Source organism: Mustela erminea, chromosome 15, assembly GCF_009829155.1.
Source record: "Mustela erminea isolate mMusErm1 chromosome 15, mMusErm1.Pri, whole genome shotgun sequence".
Lineage (NCBI taxonomy): Eukaryota > Metazoa > Chordata > Mammalia > Carnivora > Mustelidae > Mustela > Mustela erminea.
In genome coordinates this window covers 25,043,542-25,059,953 of record NC_045628.1, presented here as the reverse complement: position 1 = coordinate 25,059,953, position 16,412 = coordinate 25,043,542, and the positions used below count along the sequence as shown (strand labels likewise).

At 36.4% G+C, this 16,412-nt stretch overlaps 1 long non-coding RNA gene across 1 annotated transcript; it reads right to left on the bottom strand.

Annotated features, from left to right (window-relative positions):
* Nucleotides 1-10,367: 10,367 nt before the first annotated feature.
* Nucleotides 10,368-16,007, bottom strand: LOC116574267. The gene is made up of 3 exons (XR_004279180.1): nucleotides 15,935-16,007; nucleotides 13,519-13,521; nucleotides 10,368-10,379 (listed from the first exon to the last, which is right to left on the bottom strand). It is a non-coding gene; the product is annotated as an uncharacterized LOC116574267 (long non-coding RNA).
* Nucleotides 16,008-16,412: the final 405 nt, after the last annotated feature.

The window sequence follows — 16,412 nt, the reverse complement described above, 5'->3', positions numbered from 1 at the left end:
ATAATGAAAATATAACAGTTCAAAATCTGTGGGACACAACAAAGGCAGTCCTGAGAGGAAAATATATAGCGGTACAAGCTTTTCTCAAGAAACAAGAAAGGCCTCAGGTACACAACCTAACCCTATACCTAAAGGAGCTGGAGAAAGAACAAGAAAGAAACCCTAAGCCCAGCAGGAGAAGAGAAATCATAAAGATCAGAGCAGAAATCAATGAAATAGAAACCAAAAAAACAATAGAACAAATCAACGAAACTAGGAGCTGGTTCTTTGAAAGAATTAATAAAATTGATAAACCCCTGGCCCGACTTATCAAAAAGAAAAGAGAAAGGACCCAAATAAATAAAATCATGAATGAAAGAGGAGAGATCACAACTAACACCAAAGAAATACAAACTATTATAAGAACATACTATGAGCAACTCTACGCCAATAAATTTGACAATCTGGAAGAAATGGATGCATTCCTAGAAACATATAAACTACCACAACTGAACCAGGAAGAAATAGAAAGCCTGAACAGACCCATAACCAGTAAGGAGATTGAAACAGTCATTAAAAATCTCTAAACAAACAAAAGCCCAGGGCCAGACGGCTTCCCAGGGGAATTGTACCAAACATTTAAAGAAGAACTAATTCCTATTCTCCTGAAACTGCTCCAAAAAATAGAAATGGAAGGAAAACTTCCAAACTCATTTTATGAGGCTAGCATCACCTTGATCCCCAAACCAGGCAAGGATCCCATCAAAAAGAGAGCTATAGACCAATATCCTTGATGAACACAGATGCCAAAATGCTCAACAAAATACTAGCCAATAGGATTCAACAGTACATTAAAAGGATTATTCACCACGACCAAGTGGGATTTATTCCAGGGCTGCAAGGTTGGTTCAACATCCGCAAATCAGTCAATGTGATACAACACATCAATAAAAGAAAGAACAAGAACCATATGATACTCTCAATAGATGCTGAAAAAGCATTTGACAAAGTACAGCATCCCTTCCTGATCAAAACTCTTCAAAGTGTAGGGATAGAGGGCACATACCTCAATATCATCAAAGCCATCTATGAAAAACCCACCGCAAATATCATTCTCAATGGAGAAAAACTGAAAGCTTTTCCGCTAAGGTCAGGAACACGGCAGGGATGTCCATTATCACCACTGCTATTCAACATAGTACTAGAGGTCCTAGCCTCAGCAATCAGACAACAAAAGGAAATTAAAGGCATCCAAATCGGCAAAGAAGAAGTCAAATTATCATTCTTCACAGATGATATGATACTATATGTGGAAAACCCAAAAGACTCCACTCCAAAACTGCTAGAACTTATACAGGAATTCAGTAAGGTGTCAGGATATAAAATCAATGCACAGAAATCAGTTGCATTTCTCTACACCAACAGCAAGACAGAAGAAAGAGAAATTAAGGAGTCAATCCCATTTACAATTGCACCCCAAACCATAAGATACCTAGGAATAAACCTAACCAAAGAGGCACAGAATCTATACTCAGAAAGCTATAAAGTACTCATGAAAAAAATTGAAGAAGACACAAAGAAATGGAAAAACGTTCCATGCTCCTGGATTGGAAGAATAAATATTGTGAAAATGTCTATGCTACCTAAAGTAATCTACACATTTAATGCAATTCCTATCAAAGTACCATCCATCTTTTTCAAAGAAATGGAACAAATAATTCTAAAATTTATATGGAACCAGAAAAGACCTCGAATAGCCAAAGGGATATTGAAAAAGAAAGCCAACGTTGGTGGCATCACAATTCCGGACTTCAAGCTCTATTACAAAGCTGTCGTCATCAAGACAGCATGGTACTGGCACAAAAACAGACACATAGATCAATGGAACAGAATAGAGAGCCCAGAAATAGACCCTCAACTCTACAGTCAACTAATCTTCGACAAAGCAGGAAAGAAAGTCCAATGGAAAAAAGACAGCCTCTTCAATAAATGGTGCTGGGAAAATTGGACAGCCACATGCAGAAAAATGAAATTGGACCATTTCCTTACACCACACACAAAAATAGACTCAAAATGGATGAAGGACCTCAATGTGCGAAAGGAATCCATCAAAATCCTTGAGGAGAACACAGGCAGCAACCTCTTTGACCTCTGCCGCAGCAACATCTTCCTAGGAACAACGCAAAAGGCAAGGGAAGCAAGGGCAAAAATGAACTATTGGGATTTCATCAAGATCAAAAGCTTTTGCACAGCAAAGGAAACAGTTAACAAAATCAAAAGACAACTGACAGAATGGGAGAAGATATTTGCAAATGACATATCAGATAAAGGACTAGTGTTCAGAATCTATAAAGAACTTAGCAAACTCAACACCCAAAGAACAAATAATCCAATCAAGAAATGGGCAGAGGACATGAACAGACATTTCTGCAAAGAAGACATCCAGATGGCCAACAGACACATGAAAAAGTGCTCCATATCACTCGGCATCAGGGAAATACAATCAAAACCACAATGAGATATCACCTCACACCAGTCAGAATGGCTAAAATCATCAAGTCAGGAAATGACAGATGCTGGCGAGGATGCGGAGAAAAGGGAACCCTCCTACACTGTTGGTGGGAATGCAAGCTGGTGCAGCCACTCTGGAAAACAGCATGGAGGTTCCTCAAAATGTTGAAAATAGAACTGCCCTATGACCCAGCAATTGCACTATTGGGTATTTACCCTAAGGATACAAACGTAGTGATCCAAAGGGGCACATGCACCCGAATGTTTATAGCAGCAATGTCCACAATAGCCAAACTATGGAAAGAACCTAGATGTCCATCAACAGATGAATGGATCAAGAAGATGTGGTATATATACACAATGGAATACTATGCAGCCATCAAAAGAAATGAAATCTTGCCATTTGCGACAACATGGATGGAACTAGAGCGTATCATGCTTAGCGAAATAAGTCAAGCAGAGAAAGACAACTATCATATGATCTCCCTGATATGAGGAAGTGGTGATGCAACATGGGGGCTTAAGTGGGTAGGAGACGAATCAATGAAACAAGATGGGATTGGGAGGGAGACAAACCATAAGTGACTCTTAATCTCACAAAACAAACTGAGGGTTGCTGGGGGGAGGGGGTTTGGGAGAAGGGGGTGGGATTATGGACATTGGGGAGGATATGTGCTTTGGTGAGTGCTGTGAAGTGTGTAAACCTGGTGATTCACAGACCTGTACCCCTGGGGATAAAAATATATGTTTATAAGAGAATAAAATTGTGTTAAGCCACTAAGCTTGTTGTACCTATAGCAGTGATAGAAAACTAACACATCACCTAAGATATAAAATACGTAATACAAATGCACCTCAGAAAACATATGTATCCGCCTCCAGTGTTATTCCTTTCTTTCCTCCTTATTATGAAACCACTTTCCTGATTTTGGAATGTGTAAATTCACAGAACATATAGAAATAATACATTTTAAATGATAGTTATTACCTTCCTCCAGAGTAATAAAGTGGGGACTCTCCATGTATTTGCTCAGTTTGACTCTATTTCCTTAGTTTTTTTTCATGCTGAGGTGTCGCATGTCAGTGAGTTCTCATAAGTGGCATATGTATGGAACTAATGGGTTCCATCTCTATGTCTGAACATTAAAACATTAGGCAGACGATTCTTCACATTCTACTTTCTCCTCTTGCAGCTAGACGTGGATGTGATGGTGACGAACATTCACATGTGAAATTATTCTGAAGGTGCCATGGATTCAGAAACCTTCCCTGATTTCTCATAGTAAGGAAATACACAAGTGGAGGAGAAATGGGATGATGAAATATGGGACAGAGACATCTGAGTAGATAGGGGTGAAACACAGAAATCTTAACCACAGGTCTATCTGAAATTCTGTAACTGTAGCAAAAGAAGCTCTTTCAGACATACATAGGGAAATGATTTTTGTCTATCTTAAGTCTTTTAAGCACTATACCTAAGACAGTGATGCTGATTCTCCTTAGTATTCATCCTACCACCACATGTTTCATCTGAGTCCATGAATTAAGTTGGATACTCAATGTCTATTTTGGCTACTGTAACAAGGTGTCATAGCCTACTTGGCTTATAAATAACAGAAATTTATTTCTCAGAGTTCTAGAGGCTGGAAGTTTGAGATCATGGAGCCAACATGGTCAAGTGCTGCTGAAGGGAACGCCTTCTGCTTTTTTTCTCTTTGTGTCCTCACCTGGTAGAAAGTGCAAGAGGTCTCTTTTATAATGGCACCAATTTCATTCATGAGGATTCTACCCTCATGACCTAGTTATCTCCCAAAGGTCTTACTTCCTAATTCCATCACATTGTAGTAAGGATTTCAACATATAAATTTGGTTGGGGTGGGGGTGGGCGATGGGAGAAGGAGACAGACATTCAGTCTATGGCATTCAACATAGTTCACATGGGAATCACAAGGAATGCCCATGAAGGTGAAAACTATACACTGAAAGAATGGCAAGTTTTCACTAATGTCAGTGGACAGTACACATAAGATTAGATACTGAATGTGTTGTACCAAGGAGGAGAAATGCAAGGCTCAATAGGATTACTGTATTAATATGGAAGTGGTTACAAGGGATTAGAATTTCAATATCTTGGCTGAAGCTCAGGGGAATAGTTTTAATAATCTGCTAGAGATAAGTTGAACTTGAACTCCGTGATGGCATACAGTTAATGAACTTGAAATGTCAGCTTCTCCCTGGCATATAATAGTTGATGGCCAGAGAGGTGAGAGTGTTGCAATGGAAATATTATATAGAACCTGCTTAGTCATCTTCTAAAAATACTCTTAAAAGAACTTTACACCAATTTTTAAACTGATGAATGGGTGAGGAGAGTACAATGTTCTTATAGTCCTAATTCTCTGTAGCTCAGAGATGATGATAGGGATGCTGAAATGGAAATAGGTTGCTTGAAATCAATAGAAATACCAGGGTCACAGAAGAACTAGGGACCAAATTGTAATGGAGTAGAAGGTGTTTATAGTCTACATTATATTCCAAGTGATATAATATTCATAGTAAGATGGCACGAATACAGCATGAATGTTTTAATCCCATGATGAACCAATAAAATATTAATGAATAAAACAAAAATATGTATCTGAAATACAAATAGAAGAGATAAAGTAGAACATGAAATATAATTGCTCTGATAAGCAAGTAGGACAGAAGGAAAAAATGGAACTAAAGAAAAATGAAACAAATAAAAAACAAATAGTGGGTTGGACAATTAATCATAAGAATACTTATGATCATAAGTATAATCATAAGATGTATGCTAAATTTAAATGAAGCAAATATTCAATTAAAATGAGAGGCCAGATGCTGCACTTGCACCTCCCATCCTGTAGGAAGAGACACAGCACTTTATGGACATGCTTTGGTTTTACTGACAACATTTCCTATATATGGGTATACCCCTTTACTGCATTACTTAAGGACTGTCTCTCTTAGATGTGACCTGGAAGCAAAAAAAAAAAAAAAAAGGTATGCAGAAAATCCTGGTAGTGATGCAAGATCTCCCATCACTTGTTCCTTACAATGTAGCTCACACTCCATGGAACAGAAGTATATTTGGAGAGGGGGAAAAAAAAAGGCACAAAACTCTGGCAGGCCCCCAGGGTAGTTACAGGGAATGCTGGGTTTTTAAGGAGGTTCAGGACCTCTTCTACTGATAATTAGTATCCACCTGAAAAGTAGGTCCAGAACATTTTTTTTCCAACCATAACATAGTAACTGGTACTTGACTTGCCTATGGTGCTGTAACATCTGTGAAACTGGATAAAATGTATGGTTCAGTTGTTTGCAAACATTATATAAAGAGAAGTAAAAATCTTGGGTCCTTAAGAAAAGGAAAACAAATAATGTAAGTCACTCAAATATCTCAGTCTTTTGCCTAAGGAAGGTGAGTGTAAGCTGAAAAGATTGGAGAGGAGGGCTGCTGAAGTAGCTGAAATTTGCTGCTCAGGTTGAAGAGAAGTGGAAACTGCAGGAAGGAAGGAGGGAGTGGACAGAGTCTGAATGGGATTATGCATAAATTTATGATCAAAGGTTAAAATGCCTGTCTTTGGCCAAGGATTGGAATAGAAGAAACCTAAATAGAATGCTACATGTCTTTAAGTAATTCAAAAGGAATAATTAGAAGGAAAATAGATATTTTTAAAAAATAGAACAACAAAAAAGCAATTTAAGGGGCACCTGGGTGGTTCAGTCAGTTAATCTTCCATCTCTTGATTTAGCCCAGGTCATGATCTGAGGGTCCTGAGATTGAGCCCTGCATAGGTCTCTATGCTGACGGTGAGCCTGTTTAGAATTCTCTTTCTCTTTCTTCTGCCCCTCCACCCTGGCTGGCAAGAGCATGCACTCTCTCCTTCTCTCTCTCTAAATAACAACAACAACAATTTTAAAAAGCAACTGTATTGTGATTACATTAAATGTAAATGTATTAAGCACTCAAAAAAAAAAAAAAGTTGTCAGGCTGAATAAAAGAGCAAGCCTTGATTTTATTCGGTGTCAAAGAGATAAAAATGCTAACAGTAAAAAGTATAGGGAAAATATATACCATGCTAAGAGGAAGCAGAAGAAAGTTGGTGTGGCTGTAAAGAGTATTATCAGAGACAAGGAAGGACATTTCATAATGGCAAAAATTCAATTCACCAGAAAAATATGACAGTCCTAAATATGTATGTACATAATATCAGAGCTTTAAAAATAGACCAAATTTGACAAATCTAAATGGAGAAGTAGACAAATTCACAATCACAGCTGGAGACTGTAACATCCCTCTCAGTAATTTCTGAAACTACTAGACCAAGAATAAATAAACCCAGCTGGGCCCAGCCCTAATCCTGTAGACTAATGGTGTATAGCTGCATGAATGAGCCCAGAGACCAAAAGCTTACTTCCACCTCTTTATTCTTTCTCATTTGTAGGTAAACTAAGTTACTTATACAGAACAAACCTGTAAATTAAAGTGTTCTTAATAAACTGGAAAACACTGTGTTGATTCTATATTCTAAAATATGAACATAATAGGTATTGAAATCTTTGAATGCCAAATAAATAAACAAGGGCATAGACTAGAATACTATTGACCAACTTGATGTAAATAATTTTTGAAATACAAAATGGAAAAATGCAACATGTCATACCATAACAGAATATATGTTATTTTAAAGTATACATAGATAATTTACCAAGAAAGATTACATAATGGGTAGGATAATGAATCTTGAAAAATTTCATAAACTTGTGATCTTACTGAGTATTTTTTTTTATGACAATCATATCAACTTAAACATTTATCCTTCTGGAGTAAAGGTTCTCTGAGGTGATTAAACCAAGTAAATGATGTTATCCAGAAGTTCAGTAGATTGTAAGGTGAGCATAAATTGGGCATAAATTAGGCTTTAAAACAAAGGAGCTGACATTAAAAATTTATGTTTCATGACTATTTGCAGAAGATGAATATTAAGTATATTGTGATACTTTTTTGCACCTTTCTTATTTCTAGTAAGTTTAATTATATGCACCTTTCTTATTTCTAGTAAAGTTCTGCAACATTTTTATGATTTTTAGTACTTTCTCATTTTCATTGTGAATTGTGTATTGTGTGTTTATTGTACTTTATAATGTGTGGGCATGTTTATATATTTTAGCTTCTTATCTTTAGAAGTTTATCTTGAAAATATCTTCTATTAGTATTGTAGAATGACTTTTGATGTATAGAAATATTCAATTTCAGTACAGTTGCACAGAGGATAATTTCCTTTATATTGACTATTATAAGAAATTTTAAGCTATTGTGGCGGCTGGGTGGTTCAGTCAGTTGAGCAACCAACTCTTGGTTTTGGCTCAGGTCATGATCTCAGGGTTGTAAGATCAAGCTCCTGAGCTGGGCTCTGTGCTCAGTGGGGTTCTTGAGATTCTCTCTTTCCTTCCCCCACAACTCCCACTTTCTTTCTCTCTCTCTAAAATAAATAAATCTTAAAAAAAAAAAAGAAATTATAAGCTATTTCAATATGATAAACATATTACCCTTTACTGTGTGCTAAATTTTTAATATTTTGCTTTTTAAGGATAAACAAATGGTATCATGCAGTCTGCGTATTTGTGTGTGTGTGTGTAAATATGTGCTTATGTGTGTATTTGTATATGATGTGAGTAAGTTAGCCATCTTTTCCTCCACCAAATTGCAATGGCAGTGTAATATAAGACAACTGTCCTTGCTTGGCACAGTACCATTTTTTAACAATTCTTGGGATTGTTATTTTAAATACTATTTTTATAGATACTAATAATGAATAATTGCTTAAATTAAGGCTCTTATGAATCTTCTAATGATTCATATTCATATTCTGAGTAGTCCTCTTGACTTACATTTGAAATGTGTTTGAATTTGGCTGACTCCTGAATATTTCAACTGTTCCTCTTAGATGTGCTAGCAGCAGAAAATTCTGATTATAGGTTTAAATATATGAGATTTTGACCAAAGGAGTGGGAGAAGAGAAAATGGAGAGAAAAAGAGTTATTTCCCTGTGCACAGAAAGATGCATGGATTACAAAATCCCAAGTGTATGTGTAGCATTCACAAGACGATTTGAAAGTATATTTATAGTATAATGTCTATATATGAGTGAATATTACAGTAATTTCTACAAAAGATCAAAATTTTTAGATACTCCCTTTTTTTAAGGTAAGAATATGATAAAACTAGGTCATCTCAGGTAGATATCAGTTAGTGACTTGGAATGGTGTGTATTTATATCACTTTGGGGGAACTTTATGTAACAGATTTTAAAATGTAAAGACTTTTCTAAGAATACTGCATTGTAATAGTGGTTATAACCAGATAATGGAGAAGGAATACTAAATTCTGTTATTCATGAAAATTTGCTGCAAGAATATATTTAGAAATAACACATTTCAACCCTTCAGTACAGTCCTAAAATTAGCCCACTACATTTTAGAGGTAGAGCAAAACTCAAGATAAATACAGTGTTGGGATCAAATGAAATCGTTAACAATGCCTGTAATAAAAGAGAAAATTACACTTTGGTTGTGGGGGGCTGAAAGGAGACACATTGGACTGAAAATTCTAAATTTAGATGCGGAAGAAATAGCTGCATCTTTGACCCAGAAGGACTGAACACTAAATATATTCTTTCATTCACAATAGAGAAACATGTGGTTAAAAGAATTGCAGCTCAATTGTCCTCCATAAAAACTATTTCCAAAAGTAGAAAATGAAACTGCTTGATTATTTATAATAAAAGATGTGCAAAGAGATTAGCAAAGAAAGGAGATTAGCCTTTTGATGAAAGTGGGTGATGTCAATGGAATACGTACATGAGGAAGAACTTTTAACTTAGACCAATATCACATTTTCACATTATTATTAATGACCATTGCTATTACTTTTGGCATGTACTGAGTGTTTATGCTGTGTCAGATAGTATGTAAAGTGTTTGTATAGATCATTTCATTTAATTGAAAAATCTCCATTGGTCAGGTGGGATTGACAAGTTCATTACATTGACAAGGTAACCGAAGCTGAAAGGGGTTAGCTTACTTTGGCAGGGTCATATTATAAGAGTGTGATGATTTCTGAATTCAGATCCAACCAGTATGACTCAAGACTTTTCATCACGACACGTTTTGGAACCTCCTTTTTCCTAAGGAATTATTATGACAATATTTAATGTCTATAGCTGAACAATGGAGGAAAAAAAAAGTAGCCAAACTTTTCAGAGTATTAAATACTGACTCTGAGCGAAACTTAGTTCCCATGAACCCTAAATTACCACTTTGAATTGCCAATCTGAGTGGGAGTTTGTGGATGCCAGGTAATAAAAGATATTCTAATAAAATTCACTTTGTGTTGGGAGCAATAGAACTTTTAAAATATGGTGATTATTTCTCCAGCTCTTAGCATTGCTTTGGAATTCAAGTGGCCAAATCCCAGGTTAGCTTCCACCCTACGGTACAAGGGCCATGCTAATTGGATGTTCTAAATGGAAAGTTTTAGAGCTCCAATTTGCTACAGAAATAATAAATCAAAATAAAATGCTGCATCTCCAGAGATATTATAAGGGTTTGTACTTCCACAAAGATTTCAAAAAAACATGTGAGATTACTCCTGTCACATATTTTATATATTGGGTTTTTTTTTTTTTTGTAAGTTTTGTAAGTGGAAAAGACTGAGGCATTTTGTAGAATTTGGCAGGTTAATTAAAAAAAAATAGTGATAACTCATATCTCATTTGCTACCCCAAATTTAAATCAACTGCTGACCATAGGTTTGAATCTATTGATGTTGTTAATAACCATCTATCCTTTTAAAAAATAGAAACCTCCAGAAGTTTTTTCATGACAAGGACATCAGAACATGTTTTCATTGTATTTTATTACTATGTCTTCTCCCCTAATCTGTGATGCATTATGTTAGTTACAAAATTCTTAACACTTTCTCCTCTCTACTAGACATTTTCTTTTCCTCTAGCACACATATTTTGTGGTAATGTGTATTTAGAAAAGTATCTTGAAATTCTTTTTTATTTTTATTTATTTTATTTTTTAATTTATTTTTATTAACATGTAATGTATTATTAGCCCCAGGGGTACCGGTCTGTGAATCGCCAGGTTTACACACTTCACAGCACTCACCATAGCACACACCCTCCCCAATGTCCATAACCCCACCACCCTCTCCCTTCCCCCCTCCCCCCAGCAACCCTCAGTTTGTTTTGTGAGATTAAGAGTCTCTTATGGTTTGTCTCCCTCCTGATCCTATCTTGTTTCATTAATTCTTTTCCTACCCCCCAAACCCCCTACGTTGCATCTCCCCTTTCTCATATCAGGGAGATCACATGATAGTTGTCTTTCTCCGATTGACTTATTTCACTAGTATCTTGAAATTCTTGATAAGATGTATGAGAGAAGCAAGAGATATATCCCGTATAAATACAGAAAAGTTCCTGTGAATCCTGAGACCTGAGTCATATAGAGATACAGACTCCAAAATGAAAAGGAAAGAATTGCCATAATTTAGACCCCTTATCCTTATAGAGGAAATATGTACACTCCTTTCTAGTTAAATTTTGATTGTTTGAATTGACATTAAACACATTTAGATTTTTCATTAATACCTATTTATTGAGTGATTCAAAACATTAACAACTTTGGATGAGATCCTAAAAAACTGAAGGCTAGAAATAAGTAGGGGTATGACAAAGTACTATTTTGGGCTTGGTATTCACTGACATAGAGGATTAAGGAAATGGATGAAATTTAAGATGAAAGATGAGTTTATAAAAATACATTTTCAGTAAAATTGAGATATTAAAAAAGAGACGTATGTATGGAACATGTAGATTTCGTGTTGTAAACATCCGCAAGGACAATCATGCCATGGCACAAAACGAGGTCTCTGAGGACAAAGTGTATGAAGAATGAATTAGAGGGGTGAGGGCTAAAAACTTTCACTGGATGGTTGGGTAGGGGAGGATAAATTTCCCTCTAATCTTCTGAGTCATTAGCTGAGACCCCTGTGATAAATAGAAAAAGAGAGAGAGAGAGAGAGAGAAGCAAACAGAAGTTTATTAATGCGCATATGACAGGAAGAGATACCCAGGGAAAAATGAGTAAACTTCCTGAGATGCCTTAGAATTCGGACTTATAGACCATCTTAATATGGAAAGGAGAGTAGAGACGTAGGCCTCTTAGGGGAGAATAGATTTTTTTTTAGGTAAGATGAATGGGCCTTGTAGAAGAATAGATGGGATGTCTGATAGTTTGTGACAAAGTTTGTCTGGCTGTGGTGTTGATTTCCAGTGGCCTTTCTTGTGAGGAATTAGTCTTCCCTGGGTGATGAAACTCCCAGAGAAGGGATTTATAACAACTGGATTCTTTTGGGGGGATCTGTCTTTAGGTAGATAAGCAGAGTTCAGATACAGGCTCTCTCCACATTTGCCGTTTTTCAGGTACCTACAGCTCAAAATAATTATCACACCAAAGGAGCATATTTTGCGGTGGCATTTACTGCTATCCTTCGACATATGTAAGTAGAGAATTAGTTACAAGGGTGAAAAAAGGAATTTGAAGAAATAAAAGCATCACTGGAGCAGAGCATGTTTCTAGATGGTGTCAAATACTATAGAGAGTAGGACTGATGAAAATCCACTGGGTTGTCCCACTTAAGATTTCGGCTCCTGAGTAAAGGTGGTTGGTTACAGATCAGTACTCCCACTAAAGACAGTTGGGAAAGCAAGGTAAAACATTAAAATCATGTAACTAAAGTTATCAGATAATTATGCATGCAGAGAGGATTAGATGAGATGAAATTCTAGGGAATGCTTCTCAGAAGTCAGCTGAGGATTGTAGACATTTCTCCTCAGGAGATTTCTCATTACTGATGTAGCCTAGAGGCTGAGGATTGAGGCTTGGCACAGGCAAAGCTCCCTGCTGACAGAACGAGTTCCCAGCATGTCTTGTACTGGTTGTACAGGAATGCAGTGACAAAACTGGAAATCTGATAATCCTCAAAGACAGGGGGATTTTCCCTACATGATATTTGCTGAGGTCTGGCTGCATAGGACGTTTGCAGCTGGATTGAAAGCTTCTCTAAAGCAACATGCAATCTTCCACATTCTCAAGGAATTCAGGAAACAAAGAATTGCCAAGGACAAGAATCAAAAAATAAAACAGACATGAATTGAAAGTCTAATTAGTGAAGGTCTAATTGACAATGAGGATCCCATAGTCACTTGCCACTTTTCTACCAAGGGTCCCTTACACCTAAGGGCTGAGATTTCAGACTTGGACCTTCTGTGGAGCACAAGGGATTTTAGCATTTGCTCAGGAGTGGAAGGATGAACCTTGACATGTGAGACCAGCTTCTCCCTTGTAGCATGTGCAAGTTTTGAAGCTGAATAAGGCAAAATGTTACATGATTCATACTGAATCATACTGAAATCTCTGAAGAGCAGAAATGACTCCCCCTCAGTCATTTAGATCTAAGTAGCAACACATGCTAGCCTTTTAACTGAAAGCCTTGTGGAAGCGTGCTGTGGTAAGTAAGGGTGGCAAACTAGTGTGTAACTAACCCTTACCCAAGCCGCAGCTCAACGCCCACCCACGTCATCCCTGATTGGAATTAGAAATAAGTTAACCTCTTTCTTTATCTCTAAGAGAGCAGAACAAAATCTCTCCTTTAGAAGACAATCTCATCTAGAATGGGGCCCTTTCAGTTATTTGATGCACAGAGTATTTTTTTTTCTGAGTATTTTGGTTTTACACATTGGATCTTTATAGTTACATAAACAAGGTCTTAGAGGGCATAATTTAGAAGATTTGATTTATGAGTCTAGGGGAAGAAAATCAATGGAGAGCCTATAACAATGATAATCTCCATCATTTAAAAGGAATGCCTAATCTCTTGCATAATTGGCTGATTAATTTTGATCTATACCACCAGACCAAACCTTCCAAAACTTACTGTAAGCTTGCTCCCTAATATTAAGTGATACTAAGTATCCACTGAAGTTCATGTTTTGGATAATAGCAGTGACATACAGGATGGACAAATGTGGTCTTAGACAAAAAGGATAGAGAAGGGTATGCTGTTGTTAGGATATACAGTGTTATCAAATGAGGGTCTGGGAGCAGTGCAAACATGAAATTTTGTGTTTCACATTTTGTCTTCCAGAGACATTATAGATTTAGGGGACGGCAAAAAAGAATCTCTTAGCTCTTCAAGGCTGCTCTTTGGTTTGGGAGCAGTTTCATAATTGGCTTCTCAGAAAATGTCACATTTGATAGGAAGAAACCAACACTCTCTGTGGACTTCAATAGTTAAATGGGAGATTATGGCCCATCAGGTTTATATTATCTTACCAGAAAAATCTGGAACTATGTATTAGACAGAATCCTGAGCAGAATATAACCTTGATGCCTAAGTCTCCTTATCAGCTTCTGTTAGGTTAACTTGGAAGAATAGCCAGGGCTTTGCAGAAGACAAGCAGTGGTATATAATGTTGTATGTAAATGATCATGGCTCCCTTTGGAAGCCAGATTCCATTTATGAGCTCCCTAATCAAAGGGTTACATTTATAAGGACCTGGGAAAACCCAGAATGTGGGACAGATGAGTGTCAATATCAATGGGAGTTCTAGACATGGCAAAATATGGGCTTCCCAGACTTCTGGGTTGTGGTGGTTAAGATGGAAGGTGCAGCTCTGATGAGGGAATACTGGCCAGCAGTAAGACAGGCTTCCTTCTCAATGTCCAGAAAGACTTTTCTCCATCAATCTGAAAAGACTGTGAGTTTAGGGATTTGGTCAGTTTGTCAACAATGTACCCTGGGGTCCTCTCAGAACTATAAAAGGAAGACAAGGGCATTTTGCTCCCATCTTCAAGTCAGACAAACTGAAGAGAATGTTACTAATCATCACAGACAGGGAGATGATGCCCACATGATCCTTGCTGCAGGGAGACTCTAAGAATAGATTTTCTGGTTGGAGAAGGACAACTTATATCTTTTCCTCTTCTTCTAAAAGTTGAAATGGAAAATACATCACATACTGCAGTGAGTCCAGTGCTGAGAGGTTCCTGTTCTGCTGTTGCTGTGAGGAAAAAGAGGGCAGAGTGTTTGGGGCTGAAAAGCCCATCTTCCTATCTCCCCAGAACACATCCACCATTACTTCTGACCCAAATCTTATATACCTCCCTCTTTCACAGATGCCACAGGGCCATCTCCTTAAGAAGGCATATATATTATGTTCATATTAGACTTAATGTTTATGAGTTTGCAAAAATATACAGAAATAAAACCATAAATATTATACTTTTATCTAAAGATAACATCTGATTAAGGAAAAAATATTATAATAGCAATATTTATGCTTCTGTAAATTAAACTATGAAAAAACTATATTCACCAGTTTTACTGTAAAGATGAGAAAAAGTTATCCTTAGCACAATATTGGGTGAATTAGAATTAGGGTAACTAGTGATTGGTATTACAACCTAATAAAAAATTTATTGTACTTCCTTACTCTTCTTCTTTAAGTTATACTTACCTTTTATCTTGACATGTATTTATTAAAGAAGTATTAATTACCTCATAGTTAATTAATTAACCACAATTAATTGTAACTATATTAATTTACATTTAACTGCTACAGATATGGATATATACCCTTATTTTAATAAAGATGGTAGTGGGACTAAATTGTGAAGCGTATTTTTGTTTAATAAATATAATTGCAAGGAATTACATTATTATCTATTCTAGAGTTAAATTCTGGGTTGGTTTCATTATTTGGGTGAGTGAATGAAAGCTGGACACACAGGCACATGATTCAAATGCATCAGTAGCCTGGTTTCTGGGAGGAAATGATATTAAAAATTGTCTCCTTATAAACTCAAATATTTGATGACAAATATCACACATAGATGGTATATGGCTTTAAACTTTTATTCCTTGTCAATTTAAAACTGATACTTACCTATTTGAAGAGACATGTTCATGTTCTTTCTCTTAAAACAGTTCATGCATCTATATGAAAGAATAACATACATCTATAGTTCTACATAAACTCTTCTTTGACTCTAAAAATAAAAATAATTAGGTAATAATGTTTACAGCATTCTAATATAAGCTCTTATTTGATATTCATAACAATATTGAAAGAGAGGTGATGTACCCATTTCACACCTGTCAAAATATAGTCAGGGAGGTTAATCAACTTGACTGTGGTTAAGTAGATGGCAAGCAGCTAGGATTTAAACCTAGATCCCAGTAGTCCTGATCATGGTAGTCATATGATGCTGCCTCTCTCTAGTTATTGTTCAATGGATGAGAGCTGTTTGTTTTTATGTCTTCAAAATATTTTTAGAACTGTACAACAGGGGAATCTGGGTGGATCAATTGGTTAAGCGTCTGCTTTGGCTTAGGTCATGATCCCAGGATCCTGGGATCGAGTTCCCCCTCTCCCTCTGCTTCTCCTCCTGCTTCTTTCAAATAAATAAATAAATAAAAATCTTAAAAAAAAAAAAGAATCAAACAAACTGAGGGTTGCTGGGGGGAGGGGGTTTGGGAGAAGGGGGTGGGATTATGGACATTGGGGAGGGTATGTGCTTTGGTGAGTGCTGTGAAGTGTGTAAACCTGGTGATTCACAGACCTGTACCCCTGGGGATAAAAACATATGTTTATAAAAAATAAAAAAATTAATAAATAAATAAATAAATAAATATTTGGGCTGGGGGGGGAAAAAAAAGAATCAAATAAATAATAACTTTAAACCTTCTTCCAGTGATATATAAACAATGTAGGAAACTTCATAAAATCTAACCTTATATAAAAGCTCATTTCAAGTCCATTCTA